The 19815-nt window shown below is 47.8% G+C and overlaps 1 long non-coding RNA gene across 1 annotated transcript in view; it reads left to right on the top strand.

Moving 5' to 3' along the window:
• The window catches only part of LOC116483061 (uncharacterized), a 186395-nt gene that overhangs the window by 152834 nt on the left and 13746 nt on the right, over positions 1–19815 (top strand). Inside the window, exon 2 of the long non-coding RNA XR_009209966.1 lies at positions 8331–8393. This is a non-coding gene — a long non-coding RNA (uncharacterized LOC116483061). The remainder of the gene's footprint in view (positions 1–8330; positions 8394–19815) is intronic.

Here is a 19815-nt window from a genome sequence, read left to right as displayed (position 1 = left end):
GTTCATTCATTCGTTCAACCCTAAAAGGGCCCGTTTCAGGTGCTGATTGTAAAACGGAGAATAAAATAGACAAGCTGTCTGCACTCAAGGATCTTAACAATCTCGTGGACAGAGACTCAAACCAAAATGAAATAAACAAATATGATTTCAGATTAGGCTCTGAAGTGCGGTCTGAGTGGAGACTTTGAAAGTTAAGCAAAATGTTTCAGGCTAAGGAAAGAGCAAGTGAATGGAAGAGCAGTGTACAGGGCAAGAAATGATGCAAGATGAGGGAGGATTGTCGAGGAAATTAAGTAAAGGAACATATGTAAAGAGATGAGGCCAGGTGCAGTGGCTCACACCTGTATTCCTAGCCCTGTGGGAGGCTGAGGTGGGAGGATGGCTCAAGCCAAGAGTTTAAGACCAGCCTGGGCAAAATAGGGAGACGCCATCTCTACAAAAATTTTAAAAATTAGCTGGGTGTGATGGTGCGGGTCTGTAGTCCCAGCTACTCGGGAGGCTGAGGCAAAGCGGTTGCTTGAGCCTACAAGGTTGAGGCTGCAGTGAGCCATGATCAGGCCATTGTACTCCAGCCTGGGTGGCAGAGCAAGATTCTGTCTCAAAAATAAAAATGAAAGAAAGAGAGAAGGAGTTGTGGGGGGCGGGGGGGTGGCGGCGGAGAAGGAAGCAAGCAAGAAAGGAAGGAAGGAAGGAAAGAAAGAAGAGACATAATAAACAAATACATGACATTATTATTATGAGAATATCCTAGACCTGAGGTTAGCCATTCTCATGGTCATAGGAATGTAAGAGAAGATGGATCATGAACAGCATTAGCAGAGGTGCTTGGCTCCAGTGATGAGCTTTATGGGAGGGGAGGGCACCCCATCTGGATGACCAAGAGAGTGAGGTTCAGTTCCCTGAAATGGGGAGGTACTGAGAGGAGCCTGGTTGAGGATATATGGGGATTTGTTTGGATGTGGTGAATTTGAGATCCTGGCTGGAATCAGTCATCAGCCTGCCCTGTAGGCATTTGGCAAAATGGGGCTTAGGAAAAAGGTCCGGAACAGTGGTTTGGGACATCTTCAAGGAAGAGGGGAAGCAACAAGAATTAGGATGGGCTGAGGACTGTGCCTTGGATTCCCCTTTGTGCTGGACCTGGGAGGAAGAAGGGGAGCCAAGAAAGTAAGGGGGAGCTTCGGAGCTCTGGGCACTTGAGGGAGGCCCGCTTGTCACCTGCATTCCCACCTTCTTGGGAGGCCTGAAGAGCTGGCAGAAGGATTCTGAGGATCAAGTCTACTCTTGCTTTCCTGGGCTCATATGGGGCCGCAGACCCCGTATTTCTGGCATGGCCTCTGCAGGCTGTCGTGGAGCTTGCTCTCTGCTCCCAGCCTGGGCTTGTGTAACAGGCGTGGGGAAGTGCAAGGGGCTGTAGGTCCTGAACCGAAAGGCGGGTGTTGTGAGAACCGTCTGTCTATAATGGCACAGGTATTTGGGAAATGCCACAGAGCAGGTCTGTTCAACCCTGTGGCCTGCAGCCTGTCAGCTGGGTTAGGATTCTCAGTCAGGTTCACATTCAAGCCAGTATTGGCTGTATCATTCAGTGGAAAGAGCTGTCCTCCCATCCCTGTAATTGACAGCAGAACTTGCCATCTGGGTGTGTCTGGCTCTTATCTCGCTTTGGGTCATGTCAGTGGTCCCAAGACTACCGTATTGGGGGTACTTTTTATCCTTGATTTCTAAGCCATTTCTGATTTAGCAAACAAGTGTGTAGCTTCTATTTTTACTGTTCTTTTTTTAAAGTACACTTAATAGTTTTATTTCTAGTTCAAAACAATGAATGTCTACCTTATTTTTATTATCTTTTAAATACCATGACACTTTTGTCTTCACCAAACAATGCCTGTTTATTTTAGACATGTAAAAATAGGAAAACAAATCACTCTTAAACTGACTACCCAGAGATAACTAATGTTAACCTTTTGCTTCCTTCTTCCAAGTTTGTTTTTATAACCCGTGCAATTCTATAATTTTTTTTTACGGTATTAGCAATAGCTAACATTTATGGATTACTTGCTATGGTGCAGGAAATATGCAAAGCAGTTGAAAACACAGTTTAATTTAGAATTAATTGTATATATAGAAATAAGCAATATGGAAAAAAGCATAGACCTGTTTTACATCCTCAAATAAAAATAACAATTATGGTTGTAGAGGGTTTACAAGGGGCAAGAAGTAGTCACTACAGCCATCCCCTTTTTTCAGTTGAGAAAATGGACACCCAGAAGGTGTCTAGACTAAGCTGGGCACAGTGGCTCACGCCTGTAATCCCAGCACTTTGGGAGGCCGAGGCGGGTGGATCACCTGAAGTCAGGAGTTTGAGACCAGCTTGGCCAACATGGCGAAACCCCATCTGTACTAAAAATACAAAAAATTAGCTGAGCGTGGTGATGGACACCCGTAATCCCAGCTACTCCAAAGGCTGAGGCAGGAGAATCACTTGAACCTGGTAGGCGGAGGTTGCAGTGAGCTGAGGTTGCGCCATTGAACTCCAGCGTGGGCAACAAGAACGAAACTCCGTCTCAAAAAAAAAAAAAAAAAAAAGTCTAGACTAAGATTTTAGTTTGCAACTCTGCCTCTAGAACCCATGCATGTGTGACATGATTTTGATCATTTAATAATATGCTGAGATTGTGTTTTCCTTGTGTCTACAGCATTTTTACTGACTACTTGGCATTCTCTTACTCCGCATTCATGGCCTCTATTCACACCTAGAATGGATGGCTGTTCAGAATGAAGCTGGCATCTCTGTGTTCACCGTTCAGGAAGAGGGATATTTTTCTTTGCTGTCTCTCAGCTCCTTATGTGACTCCTCAGTGTAGCCTGCACGGAGTGGGTGTTTATCTCCTTCCAAAAAGTGCATGCTTGTCTCACTCAATTTGGAACTGGAGTTTGCGATTTGGCTAGAACTGTATGAAGATTACACTCCAGCTGATGATAAGTTTGCACGTTCCGGTCTCTCTTTCCACCACCTCTCACTGGGTCACCTAGAATCCCTCTGGGCGAGGCACAAGAAAACAACACTTTCATTGCTTTAAGTCAGAGGCAGTTGTTTAGAACTGGTTTGTTTTTCCATAAAGTCATTGTCCTTGAAAAAAAAAAAATATATATATATATATATATGTATGCACACATGTGGGCGCACACACATACACACCTCTGCCCGTGTATATATGTTTTTTTAGGTGAGGTTCCCACATATGATAAACCTTAACCCAAAGTGGAGGAGTTTGGTGCCCACACCAGAGCAAAATACTTTAAACCCTCCGCTGGTAAGCCCAGAAAAGCACAGTTTCTCTTTCACCCAGGTCAGTTTCAGAGAGAGGTACTTTTTAAGAATGTTGTGAGCAGATCACATGAGTATTAGATGCAGGGAAGCTTGCCTTATGTATCTGACAGGCTTACATTTTCTGTAGGCTAAAAGTGTGAATGCTAACCCTCTATATTGACTGGAACCTTGTCTTTTAAGCTCTGGGTGTGTGGTCATTGCAGGGCTGACTTGGGAGTTTGTGTAGGGAATGATCTTCTGCAGGGAAAACCCCCAGGAAGATAGAAAAAGAGAGGAGAAAACTTGCCGGCCTGCCATCAGGTTTGTTTTTGTTAGATGAAAGATAATCCTTGCTTGGTGTCAACTTGTCTTGGCGTTGCGGTAACAATTCTTTGGTGATCTAGCTCTTTAATGAGCACAGGAGATGAGTACCGACTCCTGTTAATCACTATCTCCTCTGGAAAGACTCCTTGGAAAGGGAGAGCAAATGAAAGAGAGAAAGAAAGAAAAAGGTGTTTGGAGAAATGTGTATATGTGAGTGTTCTCCAAGTAAACATTTCAGGGCCGGGCCAGAATAATTAGGAGGTACATTGCCATCTGGAAATGTTCATTCTTGTGTTTACCTTGTATTGAGTTTGTTCCAACTAGTGAATCCCTTGATATGGGATGCCTAAACTTCTCTTCCTTATGAAAAAAAATCATACATATCTCCTAGTTGGTGCTTTCTTTGATTTTAGCTGAGCTGGGTTAGGTAGTGCATGGGAAAGATCACCAGGCAGCTTGCTTATCAAAAAGCCAAGCCTGGATGCGGTGGGGAGGGGCGGGCAGGAGAGAAGGCCTTCCACCCTCCTGCAGCAGGAAAATAAAGGAGATAAATAAACCCTAATCCTGACCTGGGGGCAAATCCCAATAAAGATCCAGGTTAATTTTTCCTGCCGATCCAACCCTGGAATTCATTGTGAGAATTAGACATTCTGCGGCACTAATTTGCCAGATCAGATTGTATAATTATCTTTTATAGGCCTGGGTGTGATGTATGCTCCGTGTTTATGCTGCAGGGGGCTGAGTGTGTGTGTTTGGACTTCAGAGTTGCTGCTCCGTCCTGCCAGACTGCACTTCTCACACACAGGCGGGGGTGGCAGCTGTTGGAGCTTCTGCCTGGCCAGAAACAGGCCCAGGGTGCCGGGGCCTCAGATGAACTTGCCTGGAGTGGGTCAGAAAACTTTCAATAGAACCCAGAGTAAAAAGGATGTACCTATGGGAGGCAAGTGGGGGTCTCCCAGAAAGAGCATTCAACAAGGGGTTTCAGTAAAGGCTGACACATTTGGAGACTGGAAAAAAAGTAGGTAAACTCAGAACCAAATGGTGATGTTGACGATCTTTGGCACTTTTGTCTTCCTAGGGCCCTTCCTCCATAAAAATAAAACATTAAAAATTGTATTTTACAGCCGGGCACAGTGGCTCACGCTTGTAATCCCAGCACTTTGAGAGGCCAAGTCAGGTGGATCACATGAGATCAGGAGTTTGAGACCAGCCTGGTCAACATAGTGAAACCCCATCTCTACTAAAAATATAAAACTTAACCAGGTGTGCTGGCTCGTGCCAGCTGCTTTGGAGGCTGAGTCAGGAGAATCGCTTGAACCTGGAAGGTGGAGGTTGCAGTGAGCCGAGATCGCGCCACTGCACTCCAGGCTGGGAGACAGAGTGAGACTCCATCTCAAAAACAAAAAAAAAATTGTATTTTACAATTACAGTGATACAAGGATGAATAGAATCCAGGCTGGATTCATTGTTATCTAGGCATTCATATTACCGTCATTTTATTCATTCTCGTTTTAAAAGGAATTAGAACATTTTCTTAGTCCCCCTATAAGTATTGGGGGCCCAGTGGATGTGTTGGCCTTGAGTAGGTTTCTAGAAGTTGGACCCAGTGGTTTGGCTTCTTGACTACTTGGCATGTTTTGTTGAAATCACTCCGCTTTGATTTTGGACCCATCAAGAATGTCCAAGAATTCCCCCAACCTGCAACTCTCATTCTGGCCAAAGAGGGGGCTCTAGCTCATAAAGTGTTGACATCCCATTTCCCATTCCAGGTATTTTTCCCTCTCTACCCTGGTCTTTTCCTGTAGCGTGTGGCCGCCTTTTCCAGCACGGCCTCCTGCCTTCCTGGTGCACTTTTTGGAGAAGGTGGCGAGTTTGTGGGACTGGACGTATTCCAGCCTAATGCCTTCTTGTGGCCTCACCTGCTGGCCCTTTTATTTCTTGGTTCCTCAGTCTAAGGTGTCCTGGAAGAGAGGGCTCTTCCGGTCTTGGTTGGAGGTGTCTTGTTGCTGGTGTTGAGCTGGGAACCACTAGGTGGTGTATGGCTCCAGGCATCCCCGGGAATGTCTGGAAGGAACCGGGAGGGGTGGGGCCAGGGGTGCAGAAGGCAGGGAGGGACCCTTGGGGGCAGGTTGTGGGTAGCCAGTTGCAGTCTGTGGCCTCCCTCAGAGGTTTGGAGTCGGGCGTGGCGTGCTGCTGTTGGCCTCTTTCCGAGGGAGTGCCATCCACTCCCTGTCCCACCGCCGTCCGCGGTGAGGACAGTAAGGGCAGTGCTACGTGGTGGGGAGGTGTGTGTGAAGCCACGGAAGGGCTTCACAGGGCAGATGCCAAGGCCAGTGGGCCCCGGACAGAGTCAGGCTCCCTGGGCGGCCCTGTGTCTTGGTGGCCCTGATCATCCTGCCAATGCAAAAAGCCAGCAGGCAAGAGACCCCTACTCCCTTTAAGGACCAGAGCAGAAACAAACCATTGTGTTGAATGCAGTGATCCAGGTGCACTTCAGGGTACAAGCTGGACTGCTTAGAACAGGATTACAGGAAAGGGGGAAGGGGGCAGCTGTCTCTTGGGACATGAGTAATGTCTCTTACCCAGTTGGCACTCGAGAAGTCAACTGGGCATGTCTCTGGGGCCTCCTGGAAAAGTGGTGTTTTCCACCCCAGAGGAGAAAGCTGTGGCTGGAGGTAGGGGTGTGGTCAGCTTGCCTGAGGTTCCTCGGGGGCGTAGGAGGGGCAAGAGGGGATACCTCTAAGTCCTTGCAACTCAGAGTGTTCTGAGGACCCCCGGTGCTGGGTTCATCCAAGAGCATTTTAGAAAGGCAGAATCTCAGGCTGCCACCCCAGACCCCCTGAATGCAAATTTCAGCAAGACGGCCAGATGATCCTGAGTCTGCTACTTATTAAACTTACCTGGGGAACTTAAAAAAAAAAAAAAAAAATCCTAGTGCCCAGGCCTCACCTGTAGCAATCAGAACCCCTAGGGGTGGGGCTCAGGCTTCAGAATGATTTTCCAGCTGCCCAGGGGAGGGGGCAGGGATTTCCATGAGTAGCCAGGTCTGAGAGCCTCGGCTGTAAGCCTCTGCCTTCCCTCTTTCGCCTACTCCCCACTGTAGGATTTCAAAAAGATCCCTCTCCAGTGTCCCACTACTCTCTCTCCGCAATCTCCGCCATTATTAAATTGGCAGAATTGAGGCTTCACGGGGACAGGGTGAAGAGTTAAGACTGAGTCAGAATAAAATGCACATCCCCCATGGAGGGGTAACACTGAAGCTACATCCATTCAGCTGGGCTTTAGCTTGAATGAGTTTATTGGATGCCTCCTACCTAGTAACAAACTGAAAATGGGTTGTGCATGGGGGTGGCTCTGTATAAAGTAGAAACAGGAACCCATTCCAGGTGCCGGGGTTGGAGTTGGTGGGTCTTGTGGAGTTCTGCTTGCTCTGTTGCGGTGAGTTTTCTAGCATTTGCAGGTTAGGTCCGGCATCGGCCAGTTAGGTCCCAAGTGTTGCATGATTCATTGGGACTAAAACTGTCAACCTCCTTTGCCCTGCAGTCAAGAGCCTATGCATTCGAGGTTGGTCCTGGGTTAAGTTCATGGGTGTGGTAGTGGGAGGCAGGCCCAGCAAACATGTATTGCTGCTGTGGGGAGTGGGGGTGCTGGAGCCCAAGGGGACCTCCAATCTGATCTGGTGGTAGGTGCTGGTGGTAGGAGTTGGCCACAGGGTACCAGCCCAGTCCTGTCCTCAGTAACTCAGAAACCACCGGAGTGATCATGTATAATGTACACCCAGCAAAAGAACAAACACCAGCCAGAGACAATCCTTTCTCTTGTGTGTGAAGGTTACAAGTTTTCTGTTTCAAATCTGATGGTATTCTTTTTCCCTTTTTTCTTTCTTCTCTCTGTTTTCATTTGCCAACCTAAGGGTCTAGAGTGATTTCTCCGAGCCTAATGATGGGGAAAGGTAGAATGGGGCTATTATCTTTAAACACCTTTTGAAATACTACTCTTCCTGGTGTCTGAACTAGATTGAACAGAGGTTGGGTTTAAAGATTAAATATCTATTTTAGCAGCAGCAACTATGCTGATATCTGTGTACGTTTGTTCAGGAATTATATGGGTGGAATGAAAGAGAAACCCACAACAAGAATGTGTAATTAATAATAGTATAGCTGATGTTTATTGAGTGCTTAATAGGGACCAGACATGGCACTAGATGCTCCTCATATGTCATCCAATTCAGTGAATTCAGACATATAATAAATTAGAACGTATAAACATTCAGAAATAGGATCATAGGAGTAAAAGACCCAATAAAAACAGAACAACTTGGCACTGTGGCATTAGGTTGTTTTGTACTAAATGTCCATTGTAAACTGAAGTATTTTTATAACTTGAAAAAAATTACTATCCAGTGTAAATATCTATTTACATCTTAGTTTATTCTAGGTCAAGTTTGTGATCATAATAAACTGTATTTCTTTGAAAATGTTCTTCAGTTTGCCGTATCCATAATTGGAATAGGAAATGAATTACTGCCCTTTTTCTGATGAATGTAGTTTTAGTCTATATGGAAGAATAAACAGCTATTAAACTCCTATGTGCTTGGGGGGAGCTGTCTGGCACTGAAGAACCACTCCATCCACATTTAAGCTTCAAGGTGAGTTTCATTATCTTGCCTCCTGGTGTAATTCTTCCCTTATTTTTCTAGGCGGAATTAGAGGTTTCTGGCTGACTCGGTGGGTGCTTTGAACCAGGAAAGGACAAGAAAGAGGTGAGTTGCACTTGGCAGTCATAGTACAGCTGCCTCCCTGTGGCTCTTCTTGCTTTGAGGTTTTGCTCCTTCTTCAGTGCAATCCTTTGCCCAGACATCCCTAATGCCCCCAGCTCAGAGCAGCAGTTTGCAGGCGGGAGCTTTGCAGTTAGCCATTGGAGAGCCCCAGATACAGGGGTTAATAAGTACAAACAGTCATCACAATTAATTCAGGCCAGGCTGTGTGCTCCTGGCTTTTACTTGAATCAACTCATTTTTACCTCTCACAACTCTAGCAGTCAGGTCCTGTTATGCCCAACTACAGATGGGGAGACTGAAGTTCAGTCACTCGCCCAAGGTCACACAGTTAACTAGTGAGGGAGCCAGGCCTGGACTGTTGCTGGGATCAATTGCTGTTTCGAGTGACCATGAATCTTCCCAGCTCCCTGGGGCACCATGCAATAGCTCCTGCTACCTGCCCTGAACACACTGAGTCCACTCCAGGGCACAGAGGTCTTGCAGTTTGCAGGGAGAACATGAAGCAGGTGACTCAAAGCCTGTGGGTCCAGGAGATAAACAGGTGGATTGCACCTGCTGGCCTTCAGGAGAACAGAGACTGTCCATGGGGTTAAATGGGATATCAGGGCTTTCTGGCATGCTGCCGAATGAAGTCTGCTCCCAATAAAACAGGATTGGAACAAGGGGCTTCTCTCCTACTGCAAGGGCTGGGTTTGCCCAGGGCTGTCTAGATTCCACAATCCACAACAGTTACAGCACTGGATGTAAGTCTCAGTAGTAAGTACTAAGCTGGAAGCTCAGAACATGGTGAGATTTGATTGGAAACAACAGATCATCTCTACTAGTGTGAAGCCTGGGAGAGGGTTGTCCCTGCTGCCTGCAGAGCCACCGGGGGTCATACTGGCAGATTGCAGGCCCAGCAGCAAAAAAAAAAAAAAAAAAAAAAAAAAAAAGGAAATGGAGTGGGGAAAATGGGTAGGAGGAGAGAGGGAGAGAAAGCAAATGCCCCCTTCCTCCTGTTCTTATGGTGTTAGGGCATGAGGGGTAGAGAGTGCAGGGAATACCCAATGGGGACATTACCATGCCACAGAGCAGCTAATACTGCTTGAGTTGCTGTGCAATGCAAACACATTTTTGGAACTAGACAGATTATGTTGCAAGTTTGTCACTATCGGTCTAGTATAGTGGTAGAGTGTGGACCCGGATGCCCTGGGTTCAAATCCCATTTCCACTGCATCTTTGCTTTGTGACCTGGGGCTGGTGACCTTCACTTTTCTGGACTATGCTTTCCACATTTATAAAATGGAGATCATAAAAATAATCTCTTCCATGTTTTGAAGTGAAATGAAAGAATATACAGTTAAGTGCCTGGGATGTATTATGCATTTACAATGAATGTCAGTGGTTTTCTTCTGTGTTTTACAATCTCCCTAGCTCTGGATATGATCTTGGGTAAATTACAAAGCCTCAGTTTCCTCATCTGTAAGATGCTGATGCTAATACCCTGTACTCAGGGGAGATTGAGAATTGAATGAAATAACCAAATCCAAAGTCTAGGTCATAGTAGATGCCTATTAGTTCCCTTCCTTATTTATCTTTATCGTATTCCACACGGCTCAAGTAGAAGGAAGGTGGACATTGGTTTTAACTCCCCCACTCACTAGAATACTAAGTCCTGACAATGACTCCACAGCAATCTTCCATTTGATCCTTTCCCTCCCTTCTCCCAGTCACCCCTCTCATGTTGGCTTTCATAGAACAAGCTGGGATAACCACAAGGGGCCCCAGCCTTTGGACTCCAAGTCTTTCCTCCCCAAAGTAATCCTATCGGTATCTTCCCTAAGCCTCTTTCTGAAATCCAGTATTGGACATGGCATTTTCTTATTCATAAAAACCCATCATGGCTCTCTGTTTATTGTCCCAGCAACCAAATCTCATCGGACACTCCACCTCACTTCCCATCACTTCCCACTCACATTTGGATCCTTTCAGCCTAGCTCACCTGGTCTGTATCCCACCCCAAGACTGGACTTGACTGTACCCTACCACTGTGCTCAGCACACCCCCTCCCTGTGTCACCATCTGTGCACCTCACCTGCTTAAAACCCCACAGCCATGGCACCATGGGGCTGGCAGCTCCTTTACCTGCCCACCGCCTCACCTTCAGAGCTTCACCTGCAGTGCTGGCTCTGCCTTCCAGCTAGTGCCTTGAGAGTGGGATGAGGGTGGGAGGGGATCTCTTTCATCCCCCACCATCCTTTCTTCACTGCTCATCCTGGGATCGAAGGAGCACGCAGTAGGTGCCCAGATGATGGCATGTACTCACCAGTGGGAGCGTCAGCCTGGAAAGAGAGTCTATGGTTGAAGTTACTCTTCAGCTACTGTTTGGGTTTGGATGTGTATTGGGGTGGGGGTTAGTTAATGAGTGATGCCAAGGGGATTTCCAGGCAAACTGCAGGCACTGCCTTTCTGGAAGCAGCACTTTCTGCCTTTGCCAGCCCTCTGCCCCCACTCCCCAGGGAACCCCACCCTGAAGACCAGCTCATTCCATGAGATGCATAGCCTCCTCCCCGTGAGTGGCAGTAATTCCACCCTTCACTTGTTCATCGGTTCATTCATTCATTCACTCACCTAGTAGATATTTATGGGACACTCACTGTTTGCTGGCACTGCTCTAGGCAGAGAACAGACACTGAACAAAACAGGCTCCGTTCTGCTGGCATGGAGTTTGGCTTCTAATGGGGTATATTAGTCCATTTTCATGCTGCTGATACAGACATACCTGAGACATATGTCTGCTGATACAGACATACCTCCCCTGCATGGCTGGGGAGGCCTCATAATCATGGTGGAAGGTGAAAGGCATGTCTTATGTGGTGGCAGGCAATAGAGAATGAGAACCAAGCAAAAGGGATTTCCCCTTATAAAATCTTCAGATCTCGTGAGGCTTATTCACTACCATGAGAACAGGATGGGGGAAACTGCCCCCATGATTCAATTAACTCCCACCAGGTCTCTCCCACGACACTGGGAGTTATAGGAGCTACAATTCAAGATGAGATTTGAGTAGGGACAGAGCCAAACCATATCATGGGGCCAGGAAAGACGAGAAGCCTTGGGTCAGGCATCATTCCTCTTTTGTCTTTCCTGTCCTGTAGCCACACTGGCTGTCAAGGTAGGGCAGGCCAAACAGTAAAAAATAGAAAGTATGTAAATTATCTAGTATGTAAGGAGGTGATAGTGTTATGGAAAAAAAAAAAACAACAACACAGAGGCAGGAAAGGCAGCTCCAGTGTGCGGTACAGGGAGAGAGGTGGAGGGCAGGTTGCAGGGCTGAATAGAGAAGGTGACATTTGAGCACAGACTTGTAGGAGGATGTTTTGGGGAAGAGCCTTTGGGACAGAGGGAGCAGGTACATTGGGGCCCAAAGCAGGCGGGAGTATATGGTGTGGTTGAGAATCAAGCTCAGTAAGTGCTGAGCGCCGAGGGGGGCGGTGACCATCAGACCAGGTCAGGCCCAGAGGCCTTGGGCCTTCCCTCTGAGGGACCTGGGAGCCAGGCAGGGTTTTGAGCAAAGCATGCTGTCATCTGACTCAGTGTGAAAAGTCCTCTTTACAGGGAAGCTGAGAGCAACAGGGTGGCCAGTGGGAGAGGGGATGGCAGGGGAAGGGTCCAAGCAGGAGGGGTATCGAATGTGCCTGTTTGTGTCCTGGGCACACAATGGCACACATACGTTACCATAGAATGACATTGATGGTGGTGATGAGGTGAAACGCCATGGTGCCACATCTCAGGGACTGATCCTCAACAACCGTGACTCCCAGATTCAGGATAGCCTCTTGCATTGGGGTCGTGGCTTCATATGAGGGTCTCTTTCCTCACCCTGCTGCCTGCAGAACCACCAGGGGTCACACTGGCAGATTGCAGCCCCAGCAGCAAAGAAAAGAAATGGAGTGGGGAAGATGGGTAGGAAGAGAGAGACAGCAAATGCCCCCTTCCTCCTGTTCTGATGGTGTTAGGGCATGAGGGGTACAGAGTGCAGGGAACACCCAACGGGGACATTGTCATGCCATGGAGCAGCTAATACTGCTTGAGATCATTCTTCGTGGTCTCCTGAAGCTCTTTGTTGGGTCCCCTTGTTGTCTTGCAGCCTCTTACCACCCTCCCATCTTCCTCCTCCCTCCAAGAAAGGACAACTTGGCTGTCTTTCCTCTTTTGTCTTTCTCTTCCTGCAGCCACAATGATCCTCCAGGCAGGACAGGCTAAGGGTGCTTCAGAGCTCACAGAACCAGCGTGTCTTTCTAAGAATGCTTCCAGGACGGCGCCGTCTTGGTGGTGATTAGCAACTGTCCTGTGACTGCACGTAACCTGAAAACAGAACCTATAAGGGAAATGAATGCCTGGTGCCCTTCGTTGAGGGACCTTGCTGTTCATGCACATGGCGGAGAGCTAGCTGGGGGCCACGCCAGAACCCCCTTCTACCTGATGAAGCCTTAGAATTGTGGACATATTGCAGTCTGCTGGAAACGCTTAGAGAAGGAAAGGGCAATGGGAGTGGTGGGGTCTTTCCCTGCGTGTTTCTCCCAAGGTTGAGTTTGTTTCTGAGTGATCCCGCCAGGCTCCTGGGCAACGTGGATACTTTCCTCCCCGGTGCCTTGCAATCTTCTGCTCCCAGACCAATGGCCCAGGGAGATGGAGCAAGATGGTAGCCTCATGGCCGGGTCCCTGGAGCCAAAGTTATGAACAGTGGTATTACAATGTTACTGCCTTGTGTGGATTTCACATACTTCCTTTTAAAGAACTGTCACATTCCCTACCGTATAGCACCAAAAGCTTCTGTGGTGAGATCATTAGGAGGAAGGACTATTTTTAAAGATGAAAACTCTGACGCTCCAGGAGGACACGCTGTCTCCCCAGGTCCATCCATCATGTGTGTGTGTGTATGTGGTGGGTAGGGGAGAGGTGCTGCGGCTCGAATGTTGGTTTCTGCCATAACCATAATTGAGAGTGAAAAACTCGGGCCCTGGGAGAAAGAAGCCAGTCCTGGTTCTGAGTGTCAGCGGCAGTGCGGATGAGCTCACCCGGGGACCAGAGCCATTTAGAGGATTTGCAGATGGAACTTCCCCTCCAGGTCCAACTGTGAGTCACTGTGGTTCCTGTCCCTGCAGCGGGCTCCATCTCCAGGCCTCCCACTTCACCCTGGGACATTATGGTCGCTGGTCAGCCCTCATGACTCACTTGGACTCTTGAGCCACCTCTGGGGGTGGAGTCTCTCTCCTGGCATCTGGACCCTTGGTGCTATCGATGAAGCTTGGCTGGCGCTCTTAGCTGCTATGTGCAAGACGTGTGTCCCAGGGAAAGCCCCTCTCTCTCTGCAGAGGTCAAGTGAAAGCCACGGCCGCAGCCAACAGAGTTCAAAATGCAGGCTCGGAAAGTCCAGGGGGCTCTGTGGAGGTGAGACAGCCACAGACTGAGCTTTCTGAGCCCCTGGGGTGAGTTTGGCTGTGATACCTGAGAGATGGGGGAACTAACAAGCGCCGGGCTGCAGTGTCGTCCCATGGAGAGGAGCGAGCAGAGTTCACCCAAAAGGCCAACGGCTGGCAGGGTGTCACGTTTCCCACCACACCCGGGGCTCAGCCTCTGCTGTCATTTCTCCTTCTTGGTTTTCATCTTCTAAGGGAAGAAATAGTGTCATCTTTTCTCAACCTGTCAGTCTCACACCTGTCTGGAGCCCCTGGCAGTGAGACACCTAGTGCTGTTTAATCTGATGTCATCTCTGTTGATTGTCTGTTTTAGAAACCAGGTAGCAAGAGGGACTTTCTGAGGATTAAAAAAAAAAAGTAAATCCCCAAGCTATTTCGGGGAGGTTTTTTTTTTTTAACCTCCTGTTTTTTAGTTTCATTATTTCTTTTTCTCTTAAATACACTCTCTTTCTTAATTAAGAAAAATTAATTTTTTAAATTAAAGAGAGACCAAATGCACCCCTTGGGTTGAGGAGTTATGAGAACAATGTTTAGGGTAAAGGTCAAAGGTGAGGTGGATGTCACTGGGTCTTGGGCATAGGTACCCACCTGCTGGCAAACATAAGAGAGGCCATACGAGAGTGGGGAAAGAAGGGTTACTGAAAAATGCATATGAGCTTATTTTCTCTAATGACGTTTATTTGTTGTCTATCAGGAGATTAGTCCTGAGGTTGACGTTTATTTGTTGTCTATCAGGAGATTAGTCCTGAGAGGTTGACACCAGAGCCAGCTGACAAGTGTGGGTGCTCGGAGCCTTGGACTCGATGACCTATCCTGCCTCTCACCTGACTTCTGAAGTAGGGGAGTGTATTAACAGTCACAGGCCTCAGTTTACCTGCTTTCAGCCTCTGCCCTTCCCGAGAGGGATGAAGCTGACTTACTGCATCGCAGTTTTGTCCTTTAGTTCATCAGCTCTGGAACTTTCCACTTCTGGTATTTTTGGTTTCCAAACAGAGGATTGAGGACGTATGAGAGCAGTGTTTAGAGTAAGGTCAAAGATGAGGTGGATCTAAGTGGGCCTTGGGCATGGGCGCCTACCTGTCAGACTCTGTCCTTCTCAGACAGCTGCCCAGGCAGGAGCTGCCTCTTGGGACAGTGAGTGGGCATCTCCATTGAGAGAGCAGAGGGACAAAGGGAGAAGGCAGGGACTGGGTCACTCCTGGGGATGCTGTTTGACATAGACCATGAGGGTCAGCCCCACTGGGCCTGGCTGACCTGGGAGATGGGTAAGTCTAGGGTACAAACATGGATATTAGTTGGCCAGGGTGTGAGAACTTGTGTGAAAGGGTCGGCCCCTGGGTGACTCAGTCTCCTAGCAAACTATAAAAGGGAAGTGACTCATTTCCAGCCCTGAACAAGAACTCCTAAGGCTAGGCCGCCAGCACCTGTCTGGGACGTGGTTAGTTATTAACGCTGCCAGTAAGAGTGTCATGGGAACCAAACGCAGGCCTAGATGCCTGGAGGCAACTTGGCTTTTCACAGCTTGCAACTGTCCACTCACGTTCCCTTTCTGTGGCTCCTCTCTGCCTGACCCCAAATGCAGAGGAGCCCCTTGAACTCTTAGTTGCTGGTGGCTCCCCAGGTGCCTCTTGAGGGTGCAAATTCCACAGGGGTTGGGGAAGGGGGAAAAAGAAATGGGTTGGTCAGGGGAAATCACAACTTTTTTTTTTTTTTTTTTTTTTTGGTCCTGTTTAGAAGATCAGGTTCAAGGAGCCAACCAGACTGGGCTTCCAGGAGGAGTGGGCTGTGGATGGGCTGGCCTCATTTGCATGTCCCTCTCCTCCCCGCCCTGCAGGTGCCACCTCCTGAGTCCTGGTTCCTGCAGCTCCATCAAATCTGCAGTGAAGGCCTTTGGGAAGCGTGGGTTATGTGGGTCCAGGGGTCCCACCCTACCGTGGAGGCCCTTGGCCTGAGGATCACTAACTCACACCCCACCGACCTCTGGCCCCTAACAAGGGCAGTGTTCCTCTTGCTCCATTCTGCTCTGAAGTCCCCCAAACCACTTCCTGGGGCTGCTTAGTGAAATACAAGGCTCATCTCTGAGGACCTCTACAGGGCTGGTGAGTTGAGCCAGGAGTTCAAATCAGCTCTGCCTTCTCCTTTCTTTCTCCACGTCTGGAAAAGTACAGAATGGGCAGCTTCTCCTCCCAGATCCCAAAAGGCATGTTTTACTGCTCCTGGGGGAGGCTCAGCCTGGGCACAAGTTATGCCTACTCCTGCCAGGGCCCTGCCCCTCCACTTCCAAACTGTCAAGCAGGAGGAGGGAGGATGATTGTACAGAAAGACACAGGAGTTTTAGTGAGTCAGGCTCCCCAGTGTCCAAAAAGGGACCCAGGGCCCAAGGGGAAGAGACATCCCTGGTATTTGTTGCCACCTTTGTAAAACCCTGAAGTGCTGGCGGACAGCACAGAGGGAGTGGTGATGCCACTTGCCTGCCTAGTCTATGGGAGGAATTGGGACATGCGCTCCCTGGGTGGCCCTGAGCAAGCCATTGAACTGCTCCCCCAGAGTTTCCCCATCTGTAAAGTGGGAATAATAACAACACCTGTCCTGCTTACTTGACAGGGTTTATGTGAGGCCAGCTGAGATCACCGAGCATGTGACAGGGCTTTGGGAGTGGTTAAGGGCCACCCAGATCGGGGTGAGGCACCGGGGTGCTTATGGTGATTAGCAGCAGAGCAAGGCCTGAGGTCTGTGCTCCCCAGGGAAGGTGGCTTTACAGGCACCCACCTGCGGCTTAAGGGCTTCTTGGGCCTCCCACGGCTGATAAATCACCACTGGGTGGGTGTGCTTTGTCTGGGCTCCAGCGTGAGTAGACAGCCTGCCCTTGGCTGCTGCAGAGAGCAGCTCCTCTGCCTTCTCTCCCTTTCTTAGTGGGTTGGGCAGGCGCAAAAATAGATCCCAGAACCCCATCTCTTAGGTTTTGCCAAGGGACCCTCCAACTGCTCATCTAGACATTCTGGTGGCATTGAGTTCCTTTCTCGGGTCACATAACCATTGGGGGTGCTGATTTAGGTGTCTCCTGGCATGGGATTTGCCCTGGTTTATCACCTGCTGCTGCTGCTGCTTTTTTAAAAAATTGAAGATGGGGTCTCACCATGTTGCCCAGGCTGGTCTTGAACTCCCAAGCTCAAGTGATTCTCTCACCTCAGCCTCCTAAGTAGCTGGGATTACCGGCTCATGCCACCATGCCCTGCTTGTCACCTTGCCATCAAAGAAGAGAGACTTGCAGAAGAGTGTCAGATTCTATCCCATAGTGCCGTATACCAAGGAGGTGGTCTGCAAATGGCCATTGAATATACAAATAGTCTCAGTCTTAGCATTTTCTTTCTCATGGTTTATTTTGCTTTGTAGAGTTCCATGCATTTGTTGAAAGGAGGAAGATTGAGATTTAAGGGAACATCCCTAGTGGAGTAATACCCATCTGCTTAGTGCCTTTTCAGTGCTCAGCACTGTGCTAAGTTATTTGAGTACAGTCTTTGCTCTCATATTTAATAAAATCAGACTTTTTGACCACCTAATTTCATCTCCCATTCAGACCCACAACATCCTCCCAGCCTGTCCAGATAGGTGCTTTCTGCTTGGATACTTTAATGATGGAGAATTTTCTCTCTCCTGAGGCCACGCCAATTCTAACATTGGCAACTGCAGTTGTTGGGAAGTTCATCCATTTAGGGAGTGTCCATCTGCCTTTGGATACTTACATCTGTAGGTCCTGGGCAATGAACAGGAGATGAGAGTATGGCAGTATGGCTGAATGGTAGGATGCAGACTACAGAAAAGTGCTGTGAAGGGATGGGACCTGGAAGAATCAGAGAAGACCTTGTGGAATTACTGAAACTTAGAGAAAAAAATGGACTGGAGTAGAGAGAGAGCAGGGAGGCTGGCTATGGTGGCTCATACCTGTAATCCCAGCACTTTGGGAAGCAGAGGTGGGCGGGTTGCTTGAGCCCAGGAGTTCAAGACCAGCCTGGGTAACATAGGGAGACTCTGTCTCTACAAAAATTAGCCACACAGGTAGCTAATTTTTGTATTTTTTGTAGAGGATCCTGGTGGGAGGATCACTTGAGCCTGGGAGGTGGAGATTGCAGTGAGCCAAGATGGCACCATTTTACTCCAGCCAGGGCTACAGAGTGAGATCCTGTCTCCAAAGAGAAAGAGAAGATGAAGGCTTTCTGTAATAGTTTGAGTAGTGATCTCCCAAAATTCATGTCCATCTAGAACCTCAGAATCTAACCTTATTTGGAAATAGGGCCTTTGCACATGTAATTAGCTAAGGATCTTGAGATGAAATCATCCTGGATTCAGGTCCTAAATCCAGTGACACATCCTTAGAAGAGAAGAAGACAGAGAGAAAGGCACTATGAAGATGGAGCAGAGATTGGAGTGGTGCATCCACAAGCCAAGGAATGCTGAGGATTGCCTGCAGAAGCCAGGAGAGAGGCAGGTGGGGCAGATTCTCCCCTAAAACCACCAGAAGGAATCAACCCTCTCCATACCTTGATTTTGGCCTTCTGGCCTCTGGAACTGTGAGAGAAGAAATTCCTGTTGTTTTAAGCCGTCAGTTTGTACTAACTTGAAATGGCAGCCCTAGTAAACTAATACACCACCCAACCTTGAGAGACAGATAAGAGTAAGGAGGCAAAAATAACCATGCTTTGAGGGTTATTTTTGCAGCCCAGTTCCCCAACCCCCCAACTCAAGTCTGTATTTCTCCCAGACTTGAGGTGGGGGGTTGGGGAATTGGGCTGCATGGTAAGGAGACTGGACTCTTTCATTTGTTAGCAGGCAGGGTCTGCAGGCCAGATGTCCCATCGTGCCAGGATGAGGTGTGTGTAGAGGAGAGTCTTTTTGCCAGGAACCTTGGGGGTTTTCAGAGCCCAGAAGGATGCCAACTCTGGACCCCCTGCTCTGACTTCCTCTACTAATTTTCCACCAGTTCCCACATCTTTATTCATAGAAAGGGATCAAACCATCCTTAACACTCATACCACTCTGCGAATAAACATGTAACTTATACAATGACAGAAGGAATTATAGGATGCTTACTATTAGAAAAATGTATAAAAGCAAAGGAAATACTTAGGAACCATATTTAGTTATAGGGTGTTAATCTTTTATCATTAATAGTTCAATATTTTCTTGATTAGTATTTCATTGTAGGAACATGTGACATGGTTATTTTTTAATAGTTTTTTTATGTTTCCAACATTTTTTTCCCTTTTGCTGTGAAATAAGGCTCTGATGACAATCTTTGCAGCAGACTTTATTTATATCTGTACTAGCTTCCTGAAGCTGATGTAGTCAGTTACCACAAACTTGGTGGTTTAAAGCAACACAGATTTTTCTGTTGTAGCTCTGGAGGCCAGACGTCTGAATTGAGACTTCTGTAGCTAAAACCAAGTCATGTCAGCAGGGCAGGTTTCTTTTGGAGGCTTCAGGGGAGAATTGTTTTCTGCTTCTGATGACTGCTGGCATTCCTTGGCTTGGAGCCACATTGCTCCAGTCTCTGCCTTTGTGGAGTTCTCCTCTCTGTAGTCAAGTCTCCCTCTGCCTCCTTCTTACATGAACACTTATAGCTACATTTAGGGTCCATCTGGATAATCCAGGATAATCTCCCTATCTCAAGACCTTTAACTTAATTCCATCTGCCAAGTCCCTTTTACCATATACCATAAGGTAACATTCATACATAGCAGGGATTAGAACATGACTGTCTTTTATTAGGGAGTGGAGGGGAGCAAGAATTTGTGCCATTATTCAGCTCATCACCATATTCATGACTATTTTCTCACAATAAATTCCTAAAAGTGGACCTAGAAGGAGAAAGGGCCATCCTTAGGTTGAATGAAATATTCAGTGGTCAGTAGATAGAACTGGCGTCTTTTTGTTGCTGTTGCTTT

The sequence above is a fragment of the Hylobates moloch genome, unplaced genomic scaffold, assembly GCF_009828535.3.
Source record: "Hylobates moloch isolate HMO894 unplaced genomic scaffold, HMol_V3 SCAFFOLD_15, whole genome shotgun sequence".
NCBI classification, from domain to species: Eukaryota; Metazoa; Chordata; class Mammalia; order Primates; family Hylobatidae; genus Hylobates; species Hylobates moloch.
The sequence above is the reverse complement of the archived record's forward strand: the minus strand, read 5'-3'. Positions and strand labels throughout refer to the sequence as shown.